Source organism: Stylophora pistillata, chromosome 2 (assembly GCF_964205215.1).
Source record: "Stylophora pistillata chromosome 2, jaStyPist1.2, whole genome shotgun sequence".
Classification (NCBI taxonomy): domain Eukaryota; kingdom Metazoa; phylum Cnidaria; class Anthozoa; order Scleractinia; family Pocilloporidae; genus Stylophora; species Stylophora pistillata.
The window spans coordinates 18,473,375-18,485,908 of NC_142520.1; the positions used below are offsets into that span (position 1 = coordinate 18,473,375).

The following is a 12,534-nucleotide window of genomic DNA, read 5'->3' on the forward strand; positions in this document are numbered from 1 at the left end:
AAGCAAAAATAACAAAAGAACAAAGAAGAACAAAAGAAAAAACGTCTTTTAGTAACCGTTCAAAACTCAATCGTTGTTGGGGCCAGTAAGACGAAACACTATCGTATGGGCCAGAGCCACGTAAATCAACAACCATAGATTGGGCCAGCGCCACATATATCAACTATACTCCGTTTAAGCCAGCACCACATGAAATGATAGGCTATAAATAGGCCATTGCTTCATAGATGAACAGTACACTGCCTTGGCCAGCGCCACCAAATGTAAATAATCTTTAGGCTAGTGGACACTCCCTCTAATGAATTACTCAGTAAATTTCAATCTAAAGGCAATAATATTTCCTGTGAAAAGATCAGACCCTAAGAGCGAATTAAGGTTCTTCCGTGGGTTAGAACCTCATTCCCGATATGAATACTGTCAGCCACAAGATAACGACTATACATGTGTGCAATTAAAGGCCAGAAATGAGCCGAAGGCCAAAGAGGTATAACGAGCGTACCAACGGCCTCCTGGGATTTGAGATAATGCAAAACGCGTGAGATGATACCAACTGGAGGGACAACTAAACAATTTTCTCCCCTAAGAGATTGAAAGAAAAAAATAAAGCCCCGAGGTGTTGGGATTCCAAAACCTGGAGAAATACTTGGGGAGCTTGTGATTATAATAATTAGCAAAGCAATCTACACTATGCGGGCCCCACAGGCCATCAAGAAGAAGAAAAAATTTCTCTAGTAATTTGCCAATCGTCAGTGTTAATTAAACGACTTATATAATCAGCTTTCTGATTCGAAGTGCGAGGGATCCATTGCACTTCTAACTGAATTCCTGATCGAATACAAATATCAAAAATCCTTCGGGCCATTTTATGCAAATCTAATTTCATGCTACCCACTTCAACAATCTTAGCAGCTACTTGGCTATATGTAAGCCACTTAACGTGTGATCCTTCCAACGCTGACGCAAATGATTGTAATGAAAACTCAATAACGGATAACTCCCTCTACGTTGAACTTTGACTTCTCTCGTTCTCCGACCACATTTTGTGGCACACAAAATCATTGTTAAAGTCAATAATTGCTCCACTTCCAGTAGCACTGGCATCCGAATAAACAAATTAACTTAGATCTTTACTTACAAAGCAAAACCTACGTATTTTTTTTCCAAAAATACAGTTCTTTCTTGCAGTAATCGTCGAGAAGGGATATAGAATCCCAGTTATCCCTGCAAAAGGTGGAGAAGACACAATGTCTGGTCATCATTCTGCCAATGCTACCAACTACGGGGCCGGTAGAGATAATTTGACCTGTAAAGGAGGCCAACTCTTTAGCAGACACTTTGAAATCGGCTTCGATGATATGATCAATTGTATTGATTATCTTAACAATTCTTCTTTCTACAATTTTTAAAGTACTTAGTGCGGAATTCCAGGTTAAACCCAGCCAGTCCAATACTTGGGTGGGTTCCCATACCGATTTGTCTTCATTGACAACAAAACCCGCGTTACTCAAATCCACCCTTACGGCCAGGGCCTTAATGCGACAAATTTCGCTATCCTGAACAGTGTTTCTGGAGAAAGAGTTTGATTTGCACTTAGTGTTTTACAGTTTTGGCGTCAGAGCGTTGTCCCAGGGAGTCTGGGGACCAACCCCTCTTTTTATTTAAAGTCGCGAAAAATCCAATATTCAAAATAACGGTCAGCCAGAGATCACCAAAAGATCTATCAGAAGGATGGAGTGCCCTACGAATTGTAAGTTAAAATTTCAAATGTTATTCAATATTTAAAAAAATCTGTAATTGTTTTTTAGTTTGACTTGCTTCCTCTGGCAACCAGTACAAAAATAAACGGCAACCATACACCAGAAACCTTCAAAGCTACGGTAACGCTTCAAAACGAAAGCCCGAATCAGAGTTGTTAATCAGCAAATCATAAACAGATCTATGTCAGATATCTTTAGACGTTATAAATTCATTTTCTGTTGATCAGCTAAGATATAAAACTAAAACTTTAAGCATATCAACCTACTTGATATTCAAAATCCCTGACTTTGAAGGATATTTGCATGTACAGCTTTCAGGTAAAGTTGAATTCTTTAGAGTATCTTATAACGTGTAGTTGGTCAGTAAATGTGGGAAGTCTTTGATTATGAATTATACAATTTATTATTGTTTACCCAAATAATGACGCTGCTTAATGATTTGTGAAAGAGCACATTAGAGCATGTAGGTAGAGTACATGAGCTGCATATTCCGAAGATGTTTAGATTAATCAAAAAATTCTTAAAGAAAACATATTTTTACACACTTGCAGTTGACACTCAGCGACCAATAAAACCGTGATTGACTTGCCCAACTGGCATTGAATCCAACAAAAATGCCTCTCCCATCACTATCTATGCTTATTAAGTAATTATCGGAGTTTTGATGTCGGATGGTAGGAATGGTTTTGGTTAAATGTGCCTATCCTGCCTTTTTCCCTTCGTCATCATGAAGAAATAGACGCGGTCTGTAAAATTCCAAGGGGTACTTGGGCGTTGACGTCTGATTCTAAACCTATCAATGCATATTTTAGCGGGGCTCGATTTTATAAAATGAGTACACTGATCGACTGCGTTCAGCAGTGAGAACTTTGCGACGTCATGGCACCATTGACTTCTCAGGGTTTGTGAACACAGCGTTTGTGAACACAGTGTCAGAAACATGTGAGAAATCTGAGAAACGCCAGCTGTCGCTTTCATTTAGCCCCTCCATTGACCTCCATTTAAAATCGTGATTGCATCGCTTTGTGACGTACGAAGTTACCGAGGTTGCGTAATTTTTCATTGCTCTTTGGGGGGGGAGGGGGGGGGCCACAACGGTCACCTAGAGGTATTTTGAACTTTTCAATATTTCGCAGAAAGAAAGGCGCGACAGAACTTTTTGATATAATTTTTGAAAAAGGCTCATCAAAAGGGTCCTTTCGGGAAAACTAAATGAATCTCCAAGTTTTGCATCTGTCTGCGGACTTTCGATGTTGAAAGTCAGTGGCTCTTAAAGGGTGTGCGCAAACTTAAGTTGAGTGCCCCATGATTTAGTAGGTACTCAGACATTACCCTCTCTCTGAGGGGAAACGCGGTTTCCATCTAAGCAACTTAAAATGCAACTGATTATTTCTAACAGCGCGCTATAAGACATCGTTTTTTGATTTACTCTCGCCATAAATACTTTTTGCAAAAAGAGAGAAACGAAATTACTGATTTGTTTACAGTTCTACTTATTTTTTTGAGACACCAGGGCAAGAGAAAATTTTGGCGTCTCAAAATCGTAATTTAGCATCACGAAGTCCGATTGCTTTATTGCAAACTCCTTTTCTTCGTCAGGCTCTTGTACATGAGTTAAAATAAAAAGAAACTAGGGACATCATTCATAAATCTTAGAATTATTTATTTATTTAAAAACCTGGAGGTACTAAGAGATCGATGTCGAGACGCTAAAAAAGCAAAATTGCAACAAAATGTGGTTGATTTATTACAACGTTCGTTGTCTTAACCCCACACAAAAGAGTTATTGATTACCTTTACGTCAACATCATTTTAAAATGTTTTTTCCTCGATGGCTCGCACCTTCCACAACCCATTGAGTACCTAGCAACTGGTTTTACACCATGTTGAAATAATTAATACTGCATATGAGGTTGCTATGGCGATATCAGAGCCTCTTGGGGAGACTGTTACTTTTATGGCTTATAGTTACCTTATTTTCTGGAAAATTTAAAGTGTAAAAGTGTCGATCTATTTAAACATCGGTAGCTAAAACGCAACAAACCATCAGTTCAATTCATATCCTCCTTTACTGATTAGGAGCCCAATGTACTGAAATACAAACAGTATTTTTGAGAACTTAATCACTCTCAAAACCGTGATATATATTTATGGGTAAACAAGTACAAAAGTAGTTCAAATGGCCAATAAATACCATCAGAACCACGCATTACTACTGCAACTTGAGGGAAGACTCCTGCTTTAATCTATTTATTATTATCATCATTATTATTATTGTCATTATTAAAATTATCATTATTATTATTATGATTATTATTATTGTTATTATTATTATTATTTTTTTTTTATTATTATCTTCTTTTTTGCATCAGCCTAATTAACCTCAACCAAAACACCGAAATCTTAGACTGGTCGGACGAATGGCCATGACACAAAAATTCATCGCACCCAAAACTGCATTATACTAAACATACTAGATGTCTAGTTGTTGAATGGAAAATACGGTTGTGACCAAACAACATAGACCTGAGTGAAGAACCTATCGAACCTATTCGCCTTCTTGATCTAAATTTGAGCATACGTATTTTTGTTAAGCTATCAATGGCCTACATCTATTACACTGAAATACTGAGTCGTTATGATATAAAACCAGACAGTGGTTTAGTTATAGTGTTTTGTCCATAAAATCACAGAAACGGAAAAAGCGAAGTTTTTGGCTTTTTTCGTCAGGAATATCTGTACGATAGAAAAGCTAAGCTAAAAGGGAGTAAAAAAGATGTAAAGAGGAAGGGAAAATTACCTTGGCCTCGCGGCAAAAGAATTAAAATGTCTATCCTGTAAAAGTTAGGGTACAAGAAAAATATTAACCTCATATCGCTGAGGCTTTTGTTTGGCAAGAAGAAATTTTAAGCATACCTGTACTTGCCAGGAACTCGATCTACTTAACTTCCCATTATGTTTAAAACAAAAACAAAAGCAAACAAACGAGAATACCTTAGGTATTGCTTATGTTTTTCTACGCAAATCATCTACGTCTTGAGTCTTATTTCTCCAAATTTTGCAACCGACAAAGTTTTCATCAGCAGATCGTTAATGAATCAGTCTTGTGAAAGACATAAAACTAAACTTATAATTTCACCGCAGTAAACACTTTTTTTTATCATATTGCAGTTGTGATAAGAAGAACTTCGAAAAACCTACGTCCAGACATAATCGAGTGTTGTTGCTCAGAAAACCTCATAACTGAAGTTTATCTTTTGTTTTTTTAATAATGTACTCTTTAAGTCCCGACCTTTTCATATTAATTTTTAAAATAGAAATTTGCATACTTATTCTCAAAGTTGCTTTATATAACAATATTACCCATTCTTATTATTCATGTCAGTTAACCTTGTTCAAGATAAAACGTCTACACATCGAATAAACCTTAGAAGTCCTTTGATTAAATTTGAAATATTCTCTCGGCCTCACTGGATATGGGCGATAATCGAAATATGAGAAAGTCATTGTGGGTGTTTCCATAGTAATTGCATAGCATCTACAACGTATAATGGCGGTCAGTCCCAAAGTTATTCCAGGTAAAATACAAGATAGACTCATTTATGCATGCATTTCACAGTGCATCGATGATAGTTAGAATATTCCTCATTATTACTGTAACGAATGAAAAGGAAGAACCACAAGGATCTAGAATTAAAGGGGAAAAATCTCCTCAAAGGGATAGAAGACAGTGTACAGCAACTGTTGTGACAGCCTCTAGCTTGCTAGCAGGCGATAGTTTACGTCTACAAGCGCGAGACTCAGCGCGGCGAAAATTCCCATTTGAAAGCGCGGGGTAGGGAGGAAGTGGAAAATTTTATTCATCTATTTGTCTGTTATATAGTTACTCACGTTCAGTTACTCACTGCTTGAAGATGGCATAAGCATGCCGAAACATGTCTATCAAAAAAGTTGTCTATTTCTTACAATATTTATCATACTTGCTACTATTACGACCTTAAAGGCAAATGACTTGCTAAAATTCAGATTTTAAGATTTACTTTTGTTCGCTGGACAGCCAGCTAAGCATAAAATCATACAAACTTATTGCACTATTTATGCTCGCCTATGCATGTTTCGATGTAGTAATTACGTCAATTATTCAAAATGGCGCTGGAAATTAAAAATACATGATGAGAAGAATCAACGTTTAAACAGAGAAAGAACAAATGTTGCCAGTCTTTTGCTACTATTTAACAGGTCAATGTTTCATTCGTTAACCCAATTGCTAGACTAATCATACCATCAACATAGATCGTCCATGCATCAGCACCCATAGAAACGCAGAAGAATATGAGTATTTTGTTGTAATGTTTACATACTAAATTTTAAAAATATCTCACCTGGATTTTTATGTCTTGTACATACCTTGTTTCTTGTCCAAAGAAAAAATATATTTAGGAGAAGCTGTTTATAATTTCTTTTTCAAAAACAAATTCATAAGAACATGCTGGTTTGTATTAGACTTTAATAGTATGTTAAAATTACCTCGGGATAAATTACAAAGAAACGACGTAGCGCAATTTATTTATTTAGGTTCAGTTTCTTGCGTGATTTAAGTGTTTGATTAGTTTTGACTTAACATTTTAGAGTACTCTTTACTTTTTTTTAATTTCTCAACAGAAAAGTAAAGGTTAGCAGCACAAAATAAGTATATTCTATGAGATGGAATGGTTCAGATGTTATAAAGATAATTATAAATGACAGATTTCTATGACCTTCATGATCTCATCCACTGTTGATAATAAACTGGTAAAATAGAACTGTGAGGGTCCTTTCTCCATATAATTGATGAGCACAATCTCGATTTCTATGAATATACTTCGGTTTTCAGGTGGTTTCAGCTGCTTATAACTTTGTTCAGGGAATCAATCCACATACCTACCTGTATTACATTTTACCAGTATGTTACAATTACCTTGGGATAAATTACAAACCTGAGTTCTCTTGTGTTATATAAAAAGTGGTTTGGGTTGTTAGACTTAACGTTTTAAATTTCATAGGTGTCAAAGATTTGAACACCCAGATAAAGGTCAGCATGACAAAGTAAGAGTATTTTGCGTGAAAAATTATCAATCAGCAGATCCTACACACATCGTCGTGTTAGAATGATTTAGGTCAAGTAATTTCGTTCTCTGTTGATTTATAGGGAAATACAAAAAGAAATTTTAAGCGCCCTTTCTCCTTGTAATTGATGTTTATAATCCTGGTGACTTTATAGGAAAAGCTTCATCTTTCAGGTCTAGCCCAATTAGTTAGAATGTTTCATAACGTACAGCAGATCTGTAGTTATAATGTTGCTTAAAATAACGAAATTCACAATTCAGTAATTGTTCACCCAAATATAAGAAATTTTGCGAATGGGTCAATGCTACAACCTTCCTCAGCGGCGTCAGACTTCATCTTTAGGAAGAGTTATATGAGCAGTGTTAAGTTTGAATTGATGAATTGCAAAGGTTAATAATTCGCCGTCGGGGTACCCTTTTCTCGAAGAAAGCATTTTTTTTTGTTATTTCACGTTGTTGTTTTGCCGAAGGAAGCTAGATTAAATAGATACAGAGCACTGAAAACAGTGCAGCGAAGAAGCAAAAAAATGTAACTAAACAAAATCTGCATTATTGTTCCAAATTTTTCAATGAAGCTCATCCAACAGCCCATCTGTAACAATTCCATTGTTTATAAGAATAATATTTTTTAGATTACTTAAAACTTTTACAAAAGTCAAAAGTCAAGCTTCATTTGATTTAATAAGACTGCAGATAAAGCTCAAGCGAGACTTGACACTTTCCTGACATCAGACTCAAAGGTAAGGTCTAAACGGTGTTTTATTGAAGGCTCTGGTTTACAGTAAAGATGATCTGACTCCCTCGTTGACAACTTAATAGCTTGGTACAATGTTCTAAACTCGGGTGCCATGTCCCTCCAAAAGCCACTTTCATGTTCAAATTATTCTCACTGTAACAGCCTTGTTTGATGATTGCATTTGAACCATGTTCTCAAACAGATTGAATACCACGTGCTACAATGAGCTAGAATTCTCAAAATGAGTTAAACAATTTAGAAATGAACTACAAAATTAGACCTGAAACACTACCAAATATCTAACGGAGTGATATTCTTAGACCTTTCTATTTACTTAATTAGTTATTATTATTATTATTATTATTATTATTATTATTATTATTATCACTTTATTTTTAAGAGAAATATCAATAATATAAGCGTAGTTTGGTTTTATTCATTTGTCTATTTTTCAACTAGAGATACCCATGAAATTCAATATTTCGACTCGCAGCTTGAGTGCAAAATACTAGCAATCGATTTGTGCAAAAAAGCTATTCATATTGTTTTCCTAGCATTAACTTTAACTGACTTAATTACCCAAACGTTTGTCGAAGTCATTTACTTAGACTTCACTTTAGGTCTACTTTACTCTAAAAAATTGAAATTAAGTTATAACGATTGCAAAAATGAGCTACTGATATCAATTAAGGCCTGAACACTAATTAGTGATGTGCTATTTAGTAAAATCTTCTCCTTTTTTTGTTCATTTTTATTATTTTTCTTTCCATTTAGAGATACCAATGAAACAAGTAAAACAAAATAGAACGAGACAAAACAAAACAAAACAAAACAAGGCAAAGCAAAGCAGAGCAAATCAAAGCAAAGCAAAACAAAGAAAAACAAACAAAAACAAAATAAATAAAACAAAACAAACAAACAAAAAACTCGACACTTAGCTCGATTGCTCACTAGACGAGTCGTGGAACTAAGTTAGGTAGGCTATCGTTATATAACCTCTCATAGCTAAAGTCTTGACCATAAACTTTTCCTAAGTTCTTTGATATAATCTGCAGTCTCAAATAACCGTTTCCGTTACTTTCATTAACTGAAAATGCTTGTAAACGAGTCAAAGAGTTCTAAGAAATTAACTATTTAGATTACTAGGATACTACTAAGCATCTGCCATATGAACCGAACAAGCTGTTTTATAGTCCTTCTAAATACTGTTCTTTTTAGATTAATAATGCACTTTAAGTACAAAATACTCCCACACTTGTTTTGAGTTAAGAATGAGCCACAGAGCTTTGTTATGCTACTAAATCTGCTGTGATCGACGTATTTTCCTCAAGATTAGGTTGATTTCTTTTTCTCAAATAGTGCTTGTTTGTTTCCTAAACTAGAGATACTTATAACACTCAGCTGTCAATACACAATCTGAGAGTTAAACATTTGTGTTTGCCATTATGATATATGTTATTTTATCAAATTACGTTTTCTGCTCTGTTTTCTACAAACCAGGTCATGTTAGTATATGCTAAAAGCAATAGACCTACATTATCGCTTAGTTAGACATATCGGAACGGAGCAAAAGAATTAATAAATAAAGAAAAGAAACAGACTCATTGAATTCGGAAATAAAGACAGAACTGCCACCTATTCAGAGATGGCGCCCAATATTAATATTAACTATACCCTGCTATTGAATCTAAATGAATAAAGGCTGATGGTTTCGATAGAAACTGTTTGGGGCTGCGTCGGTGGGAGTAGTGAAATAACTTGGATATATCAACTAAATTGAAGTGGTAAATTGGCCACCGTAACGATTACAAAAGCTAACGTTTCGAGCGTTAGCCCTTCGCCGGAGCGAAGGGCTAACGCTCGAAACGTCAGCTTTTGTGATCGTTACGATGGGCAATTTACCACTTCAACTTTGTTGATATATCCAAGTTATATTGAATCTAAAGTTTAGTGCACAAGCTAACTAATTTACGTTATGACTAAATCAGGGGAAACGAAAACTCGTCAGATTGTGTTCACTAAGCTACTTTCACAGACACTGTACGTGATGATTACTAGAAATCCTTTTTTTCTCTCCGGTGAATTCTTTAATTCCTTTCTCCAGCCCTGACGGTCTCTTTACTGATAAAAAGAAGAAAAGCACAATGATAAACGAAAGCAAAACATATCTAATTAGTTGGTTACTTGATCTACCGATCAGACAATCAGAAGGTCGGCAATCCGTTTGGGGTGTCTGTTCCAGGCAGGCAGCCAAAAAAATGGGTCAGGCGATTGCCCTGCCAACTGGTTTAGCGTACAGTCAGGAAGACAATCCGGCAAAAGTTCAGGCAAAAACTAAACCTGATAGTCACAACAGCTGTTAGATAGACAGCTCGGTCAGCCTCACAGTCATTAGCCCAATAAGTTGATGTAGTCTTACGGCTTTCCAGTCTTTCCAAACTTTTAACAATCTCATGATATGAATCAAAACACAACATTTTTCATAAGCTTTGTTTCCGCACCCCGTCAGTCGGTGGTTTCAATATTAAAACAAATATAATAAACATTTACCTTGGTTCGAAAACAGAGAGCTAAAGCCTGGTATCAAACACTTTTTCTTCACCTTGTTACAAAAAGAGATAGAAATATGTACAAATGAAGTTACCATGTTATGAGTCTATTAATTCAAACACAATGCTCCCTTGTCTGTGTTGAAATGTCTTAAAAATTGAGGTACACCTTGTCATAACCATTTTTTGAATTTAATGAGATGTACCACGTGGCAGCTATGTATTGTATATCCGAGCAAATATCTGTAAGGCTATAAATGTTATAAAAGGTAAGTCAGCTCCACAAATTCAAATGTGACAATATTGAATTTCAGTCCTTCAAGACAGTTTCTGGCCCTTCACTGTGACGACGCATAATAATTCTCAAGTGTTCTGTTTTGTGCTTTCAATTCAGGGACTTCTTTTTTCGACTTTCTTCAGGCGATAAGTTGGACTGATTATTCTTCACTATATAAGTGCTTTGAGTGTACATTGACTGATTTATAAGGAATATTACCCCTATCTGCAATCTCCATGTCAGGCTCAAGCCCCTTCTCTTCTTGTTCAACTTTTTTGGCTTCATAAAGTTCTGTATTTGACCAAAAAGAACACTAGTACTCAGTCTTTCAATCTTGTCCTTTACCTCAGCTTATTAAAGAATCGCGGATTTTCCAGTGACTAGAAAAATGAAAGGTATGCTTTCACAGCTCATTTAGTGCATTAGCCTCTGAAGTGACCAGTAAAAAGCTTTCCTGTCATTTACCTTTCTCACTAGGTACTGGATTTTCATCACTCTCCACTTTCTCCTCAGATTCGCCAGCTGTGGGATAACAAAGTTCTGAATTACAACAAAGTATAAGTACCATTGAAAACCCTGCCCCTCTATTAAGCCATTAAATTTGCCCAATCTGCCGTTAATTCCATAAGAAATAATGATCTTAAGGTAGTAGCAATATTATAATACGAATATAAAAAAAAACCTAGGGGGAGCTATAACTTTATTTCAAGTGATAGAATCTATTTACAATCGAATTTATAGCTCTTTATATTTTCATATGTCGATAATAACTAAATTTCAAATGTAGTTACATTAGTAATAGGTTTGCTAAGGAAGAAAACAAAACAAAATGTATTTAAAAATCTGCTGACTCTGATTGAAATAAGTAGAATAAATAGATAGAATATTAAAAATAATAATAATAATAATAATAATAAAAATAATAATAATAATAATAATAACTTCAACCGTACCCAGAACTGAATTAAAGTTATGTTAAGCAATGTACAGTTCCTAAAAAAAAAGTTTTTACCTTCCTCAGTTAGCTGTTCAGTGTCAGGAGTGTCTTCACTTTCCACTCTCTCTTCAGATTCCCTGGCTGAAATATTAATGATAATAATAACAATAATAATAATAATAATAATGATAATGATAATAATATACTCATATCAATAGTAGTGGCAATAATTGCAATAATAGAAATTAATGATCATAATCATAACTATAATTACAACAAGCTTGAATTGTATGCAGAAATATATCAATGTTAAGCAGGGGTAGAGTTCCTGAAAAAACGTCATATTTACCTTCCCCACTTAGCTCTTCAGTGTCAGGAGTGTCTTCACTTTCCTCTCTCTCTCTTCAGATTCCCTTGCTGAAATATTAATGATAATAATAAAAGTAATAATAATAATAATAATAATAGTATATTCATATCAATAATAGTGACAATAATTGCAATAATAGAAATTAATGATCATAATCATAACTATAATTATAACAAGCCTGAATTGTATGCAGAAATATATTAATTTTAAGCAGGGCACAGTTCCTAAAAAAAACGTCAAATTTACCTTCCTCACTTAGCTCTTCAATGTCAGGCTTTTTTTCTCCTTGACCTGAAGAAATACATGTTAAACAAATTGAACTCAACGATTGATGTTTAGTTTAATCCTTACAATTTTCGAAGTTATCGAGATTTTGGGAACAATAGTGCTTATTCGAGAAAGTAGAAACAGTCAGAGATAAACTTTGACCATCTTTTAAAGCCATTGCTGGAGGGTCACTAATTTACCCAATCATCATTGTCTCTGTTTCTCGTGTACTGAATGAGTGCCTTAAATCCTTGAATGACAAATTATATCAATAATATTAGTGATAGTAATAATAATAACAATAATCATATTATAGCTAATAGTAATAATTAAAATAATAATGATAATAATAAGTTTGAATGGCATGCGTAAGTAAACTAAAGTTATACTAAGCAATGTACAGTTCCTTGAAAAAAACCTCACATTTACCTTCCTCAGTTAGCTCTTCAGTGTCAGGATCTTTTCCTCCTTCTTGACCTCCAGAAATACCTGAGCAAATTATACTAACCCATTGATGTTTGTTCGACCACGTGATC

The 12,534-nt window shown here is 34.8% G+C and overlaps 1 pseudogene; it reads right to left on the bottom strand.

Moving 5' to 3' along the window:
* Positions 1-303: 303 nt before the first annotated feature.
* On the bottom strand, positions 304-10,075 carry LOC148737539 (uncharacterized; annotated as a pseudogene).
* Between the last annotated feature and the right edge of the window lie 2,459 nt (positions 10,076-12,534).